Below are 7,888 nucleotides of genomic sequence, written 5' to 3' on the forward strand. Positions count from 1 at the left end.
ATTCATTCCATAAGTGGAAGCCTGTACCCCCCACCTCCCTTCCCTCTTCTTGCTCACCCCCACCTCCCTTCCCTCTGACAATCATCAGTTTGTTCTCTGTATTTATGAGTCTGTTTCTGCTTTTTGCTTATTTGTTCATTTGTATGTTATCTTATTTTATTATTTTATTTCTTTAAAGATTTTCTTTTATTTGGGTGCCTGGGTCGCTCAGTCAAGTGTCCCACTTCGGCTCAGGTCATGATCTGGTGGTTCATGAGTTGGAGTCTGGGGTTGGGCTGTGTGCTGACGGCTCAGAGCCTGGAGCCTGCTTCGTATTGTGTCTCCCTCTCTCTCTGCCCCTCCCCTGCTCACGCTCTATCTCTCAAAAAATGAATTAAAAAAATATTTTCTTTTATTTATATTTTAAAATGTTTATTTATTTTGAGAGAGAGAGCAGGGGAGGGGCAGAGAGAGAGGGAAAGAGAGAATCCCAAGCAGGCTCTGCTCTGTCAGTACAGGGCTTGACACAAACTCTCACAAACTGTGAGATAATGATCTGAGCTGAAATCGAGAGTCAGAGGCTTAACCAGCTGAGCCACCCAGGTGCCCCTCCTTTGTTTTTCAGCTGCTACATGTAAGTGAAATTGAAATCAGATGCTATTTGTCTTTCTCTGTCTGGCTTATTTCATTTGTATAATGCCCTCTAGATCACCCATGTTCACAGATGGCAAGATTTCTTTTTTCTTATGGCTGTGGAATGTTCCATCATCTATACACACCACATCTTCCTTATCCATTCACCTACAGATGGACACTTGGGCTGCTTCCGTAACTTGGCTACTGTAAATAATGCTGCAATGAACGTAGGGGTGCATGTATCTTTTTGAATTAGTGTTTTCATTTTCTTTGGGTTAGTACCCAGTGGGATCCCAGGGGACTTACTGGATCACATGCTATTACTGTTTTAATTTTTTGAGGAATATAATAATTGCTTTTTACTTCTTAAACTATCATTACATTTCTGGGAGAAATCCCATTTGGTCTCAGTGTATACTCTTTCTGATATGTTGCTGGATTCAGAGTGCTAGAAATTCATTGAGTATTTTCCGTGTATAGTCATAAGGGATATATCAGTTATATCTTAGTGCAGAGCCTGCTTCAGATCCCCTGTCTCCCTCTCTCTCTGCCTCTACCCCACTTGTGCTTTATCTCTCTCTCTTGCTCTCTCAAAAGTGAATAAAAACATTTAAAAATTAAAAAAAAAAAAACTGAGCAGCTAAGACTTGTGCATGTCAGTGTAAACACCAGCCAAAACACGTAAAAGCAACAAAATGGGGGCTAAGAAGGACAAAAAAAATGACAAAAAGAATGACAGATGACAAACTGGCAGAATGTTACTGCATGAGGGCACATGGAAGCCAAGTTCTAAAGGGGTCTTGACCCAAATCAAAACTCTCAGTGGGCCCCAGGCCGTCCCAACTGGCTTCTTCCACTCCTCATGCCAGGAAAGGGAATAGAAATAAACGGTGGTTGGCTCATCCTTGCACTGGATCAGTGGCCTTCTGGGTAAGAGCCATCGAGTGGTGGGGCCAGCCAGGTGGGGATGTGGGCCACCAGGTCACCTGGCAGCAGAGTTGCCCATGTGAGCAGGGTTGTACAAGACCTGCCAAGTCAGACAGAGCTCTGAGTGGGCCCAGCACCAATGCATTAGAGGATGGAGCGGAACATTCCAGATCAAACAGTTTACACTACCCCATGTCATCTACCACCGATGCCCGACACCCATCCTTCTGCTCCTGCCCGGGATCTAGAGGCAAGCACAAAGATGTCAATGTGTTGGTCCCTGAATATGAGTCTTCTATGGCCTGATGAATGTCCTGTAGTGAAGTGTGTTGCATTTAGCTCCTACCAACTTGTAAGAGCTGATTGTTAAATATCAAGGGATTTTTTTGTCCCAATTGTGAAACACAGTTGTTGTTAAAATTAAATCATGCAGGAAAATTGTTAGGAACTCCAAAATCTATCGTCCCACTGAATCAATGAATAAACTGCCAAAGTCAACTGAATTTTTTTATTGTGGTAAAGTGTATATAACATAAAATGTACCTTATTTACGTTTAAAATTTTAACTTTGGTTAAGCATACAACTGACTGTCTCTACCTACAGGCTAATTATCCAAAATGTAGGTGAACATGGGAGGAGGCGTACCGGCAGAATCGGCAAAAACAGACTCTCTGTGAGATTTCGCTAATTTTCTCCTTCCCACTCATTGGTGCTTGGGGAAGCTGGGGCTCCGGGAGCCCGCCCTGTGCCCAGTGGCAGTCTGAGATCTTCACCTCCACCCAGGAACCAGAGCGAGCTTCCAGATGGCGGCTCTGGGAACTCAGGGGGTAGAGCAGCCTCATGCTAAGGCCACACGGTACGCAGGATTAAAATGCTTCCACAGGTTCAATTACATCAGCTCATCTGGAGCACAGAGGAGAGAATGTAGGAGCCAGCTTCATGTCAAGGCCCAAACAAAATGGGAAACACCTCAGATCTTAGCAGTCCCAGACCTCTTCCACACGCTGAGAAAATGTAGGTGAAACACGCCTGTGCTCTCCTTGTGGATGGAAATGTGAGGAAGCCCAGCTATTCCCTCTCCAAGTGACTGCTCGATGCCCGTGGGTCATGGCTCCTGTGGGTCCTTCTTCACATTGGGTCCAGATCCCGTCAGGAGGGAGGCTGAAGCCCCTTCAGCCCTTCACAGTTGGATCAGTTCCCGTGCGGACCCTCGTTTCTCTCAGCTCCGTCCGGAGCCACTGTGTCCACAAACACCACCTGAGCCCTTTCTGCGCTACGTGCAGCCTGCTCGCTGCTGCTGACAGACTCCCCATGCCCACAAGTGCCGTCCCCTGGCCCGCAGTCTGGGCACACAGGGCCGGGAGCTGCAGGTGTGAGGGCAGGGATGAGAGCGGGGCCTGGGAGTTGCTCTGGTGCCCAGATTGTTCCCATACTTGTCCCCGGGGCCTTTCTCAGGCCCATGTCGGTCCTGTCTGAGGCTTGAAGGGTCTCCCAGCCGTAGCCCTGGCTACAGGGCACGCTTTGGCCAATGAAAAATCAAAAGATGCGAAGTGAGCAGTGTTTTGAAAGTGTTTATGTATGGGGTTTGCCCTCTTGCAACTCTGCTGTAGCCACCACATGCTTTAGGAAGGCGGCTTGCCCCCGGCCGGCACCAACCCTAAGGCAAAGCCATGACTACTGACCCACGGTGTGGTACACCAGAAGTGAATGTGTCTTCCTGCGCTACTGAGGCTTTTGTTAAGTGGCATTATTTTGCAATAGCTAAAATCATATTTAAAAATACAAGCTAAAATGAAACAATACACATAATGTGAAAAGGCAGACCATAAGGAACATAACCCAAAATAATAATAATTATATTGAATGCAAATTGAGGGAGTACTCCATTTAAAAGTCGAGGGGCACAGTGGGTGCCTCAGGTGGCTCAGTCAGTTGAGCATCCGACTTGGGCTCAGGTCAAGATCTCTCGGCTCGTGGGTTCGAGCCCCACGTCAGGCTCTGTGCTGACAGCTCGGAGCCTGGAGCCTGCTTCGGACTCTGTGTCTCCCTCTCTGTCCCTCCCCTACTTGTACTCTGTCTCTCTCTGCCTCTCAAAAATAAATAAATATAAACAATAAAATAAAAAAATTATTATACTAATACTGGACAACATAGACTTTAAGGGGAGAAGCATTACAAGGGGATATTTCAGGATGGGAAAAAAAAAACAAACCCAGCCCAAGACATATCCTATTCAAAGTGCAAAGGTATTGAAAGCAGCCAGATAAACAACCAATACACCTTATCTATAGAAAAGACAACATTGAAAGAAGAAAAAAAAATCCGTTTACCTGGAGTATTCCACATATAGTGAAATTATTCCTCGAAAGTGAAGGTGAAATGTATTTTCTCAAACAAAAACAAGGAATTTGTTAGCAGACCCTGTAAGAAATGTTAAAAGAAAATTTTCAGGCAGAAATAAAACTATATAGGTTAGAAACTTTAATCTCCATGAAGAAAGTACCTCAGAGAAGGAATAAACAAAGGTAAAATAAAACATTAATTCTTGTTCTTAGTTGAATGAAAATTGAGAGTAGCTACTGTGGGGGGGGGGGAGGGTGCATCTGGTGGCTCAGTCGGTTGAGCATCTGACTCTTGGTTTCGGCTCTGCTCTTGATCTTGCAGCTCGTGAATTCGAGCCCCGCATAGGGCTCCGTGCTGATAGTGTAGGGCCTGCTTGGGATTCTCTCTCTCCCCGTCTCTCTACCCTTCCCCTGCTCACGTGCACGCTCTCTCTCAAAATAAATGAATAAACTTAAAACCAAGAGTAGCTCCTAGGTTACGGTGACCGTGGTGACAATAGTTGGTTATTATTGCATAAACAAGGCAAAATGAATGATGGCAATGTTTTGAGGGATGGGAGGGAGGAGTTAGGAACACATCGTATGAGTTCCCTGCACCATCAGTGAAGCAGTACCTGTTATTTGAAGGTGGACACAGTTACAAACATATAGAGGGTGCTTTCAGCTAGAATGCTTAAGTAAAACACACTTTCCACTCCAAATCCTCTCTGCCGTAAAAGAAGGAGCAGAAGCAAAACTTGTAAGAATAAAACATTTTAGGACTCTGGAAATTAGCAAAATGTTTGCACTATCTGGGTATGATCTAATCAAGAAAAAAACTGAATCTGGGGCACCTGGGAGGCTCAGTCGGTTAGGTGTCCAACTTCAGCTCAGGCCACAATCTCACAGTCTGTGGGTTCAAGCCCCCACATCGAGCTCTGTGCTGACAGGGCAGAGCCTGCTTGGGATTCTCTCTCCCTCTCTCTCTGCCCCTCCCATGCTAGTGCACTCTCCCTCTCCCTCTCAAAATAAGTAAATAAACAAAAATAAAAGAAAATCTGAATCTTTATAAGAACAGTGAACTTTGTGGTGTTTTAACTTTCCATAATCCCATCAACCACTCCTACCAACCCTTTGGTAACTTAAAAATGCTGACCCTAAAAATAAAACTAGCAGTATTTTACCAGCAAAATAGCAGAGAATTGCAATCTAGGACAGCTAGTTATGTCAAAACCACAAGCAAGGTGCCCTTCTTCCTCTGGGAATGCCAAGGGCCGCCCAGGGTGGGGGTGGTGGCGAGAGCTCCCCCTGCTGGCCAGGTTAGTGAGGTTGCCTTTGCCCAGTTTCACAAAATCCAACAGCCCCCAAACCTCCCAGGTGACCATAGCACCTGGAAAGAAGTCTGGAGTTTCTTTCCAGAGACTTGGCGCTATTTGAGCACTGTGATGACGCCCTGGGATACACTAGTCACAGTGGTCTTCTGGCCTAACTCAGAATTTGCACAGTGTGAACACATTTTCTCCCTGGACGTTTGTTTAAAAACTTCAGGAGCAATTAATTGTTTAACATCATGGCTGCTTGAGGCAGCACAGAGTATTAGGGGGCAGACAGTAAGGTAACCAGAGAGCTTCAGAGGAGAAGCTGGGGGACGAGATGTCTATAGGAGATCTTTTGAAAACTTCCAACAATTCTAAAGTGGGCAAAGAACTTGAACCAACACTTCTCCCCAGAAGATAAACAAATGATCAGCAAGCACATGAAAAGATATTCAGCATCACTGCTCACTAAGGAAATGCAAATCAAAACTACAATGAGATGCCACCTCATACCCATTAGGATGGCTTTTACCAGTAAAACTGAAAATAGCATGTGTTGATGAGGATGTGAAAGAACAAGAACTTTCATGCCCTGTGGGTGGGAATGTAAAGTGGTACCCCTGCCATTAACCCTAACATAGAGTCACCATGTGACCCAGCAGTTCCAGCCCTAGGTAATTACCCAAGAGCAAGCTTATACACCTGTGACAATGGCAGCATTATCCTAAAGGTGGAGACAACCCAAATGCCCAACAACAGATGAAGGGATAAACAAATCATGATACATATACCCACTGGAATATTATTCAGCATAAAAAGGGACAAATCCTCAAAAACATGATGCTCGACACAAAAGGTTGCATATTGTATGATTTCTTTTGTGTGCTGTCTCTGGAACAGGCAACTCCATGGAGACCTTTCTAGCAGGTTAGTGGTTATCAGGGGATGGAGAAAAGGGGAGTGGATACTGAATACTTAATGGGTATAAGACGTTTTTCTGGAGTTGATGAAAAGTTTTGAAACTAGAGAGAGGTGGTGGTTACACAACATTGTGAATACACTAAATGCTGCTAGATTGTTCACTTTCAAAGGTTATTGTATGTTATGTGAATTTCACCTCAATGGAGAAAAAAAAACAGAAAGAAATCAACAAAATCTCCAACATATTCCAAGGATTCTAGAAGCCAGGAACATGGGTAGGGTTATGTTCATGTTCAAGAAAGACCTGGCAGGGTTCCACACTCTCACCTGTGTTCAGGGAGGAAGAGAACGTGGAGCCAGGCAGGCCCCAGCATGCTCCCAGGGCTCCTGACAAAGACAGGGGCCCTACTGGCTCCAGAAGTGTGAGAAATCTCTGTCCAAACGTTAGCTCACCACAGATTTCATCGGGGACATCTGTGGTCGTAGAGGACAAAGCAAATCGACTTAACAGAATTGCTTCAGACAATAGTACCAACAGCAATAATAACAACAAAAAGGGGGAGATAGCCCCCCTGGGGAAGGGGTGAATCTGGTTTCCCAAGTTACCACATTATATTAGTTTAAAAGTCCAATTTTTGTGAAAAAGAAATAATAAAATCCAGTTTTCAACCAAAGCATCACGATAAATGCAAATAAACAAGAAACTATGGCTGATACACAGGGGAAAAAAGTAGTCAATAGAAACTGTCTCTGAGCGGGGTGCCTGGGTGGCTCAGTTAGTTAACCATCTGACTTTGGCTATAAGGTCATGATATCACAGTTCGTGGGTTTGAGCCCCACATCAGGCTCTGTGATGACAGCTCAGAGTCTGGAGCCTGCTTCAGATTCTGTGCCTCCCCATCTCTCTGCCCATCCCCTGCTCATGCTATCTCTCTCTCTCAAAAATAAATAAACATTAAAAAAAAATTAGGGGCACCTCGGTAGCTCAGTTGGTTAAACATCTGACTTCGGCTCAGGTCATGATCTCCCGGTTTGTGGGTTCGAGCCCTGGGTTGGGCTCTGTGCTGACAGCTCAGAGCCTGGAGTCTGCTTTGGACTCTGTGTCTCCTCTCTCTGTCCCTCCACTGCTCTCTCTCTGTCTCTCTCTCAAAATAAACACTTAAAAAATTAAAAGAAAATATTTTAAAAAAGAAAGAAACTATCTCTGAGGAACTCCACATATTGTAATTACTAAAAAAAAGACTATAAATCAGCTATCTGAAATCTGTTTAAAGAACTACAAGAAACCATATCAAACAAAGTAAAGTATGGGCGGGAACTCTCACCAAATAGAAAATATCAGTAAAGAGATACAAGTCATCAAAAAAGAAACAAATAGAAATTATGGAGTGGAAAAGTATCCTCCAAAATGAAAATTTCACAGAAGAGGTCAGCAGCATAATAGAGGCAGTAGACAAAGAGTCAGTGAACTTGAAAGTAAGTCAATGGAGATTATCCAGCCTGAGAAACAGGAAGAAGGAGGGAAGGAGAAAGAGAAGGAAAAGGAGAAGGAGAAGAGAAGGAGACAGAGAAGAAAAAGGGGAGGAGGGAGGAGGAGGGGGAGGAGAAGGAGGAGGGGAAGAAAGAAGGAGGAGGGGGACAGGGCAGGAGGAGGGGAGGGGGAGGAGGAGGAGAGGGAGGAGGGGAAGAAGGAGGAGGAGGGAGGAGTAGGGGGAGGAGGAGGAGTGGGAGGAGGAGAAGAAGGAGGAGAGAGATGGGGAGGAGGAGGAGAAGAAGGAAGAGGAGGA

This window comes from Panthera uncia (assembly GCF_023721935.1).
Source record: "Panthera uncia isolate 11264 chromosome A3 unlocalized genomic scaffold, Puncia_PCG_1.0 HiC_scaffold_12, whole genome shotgun sequence".
NCBI lineage: Eukaryota > Metazoa > Chordata > Mammalia > Carnivora > Felidae > Panthera > Panthera uncia.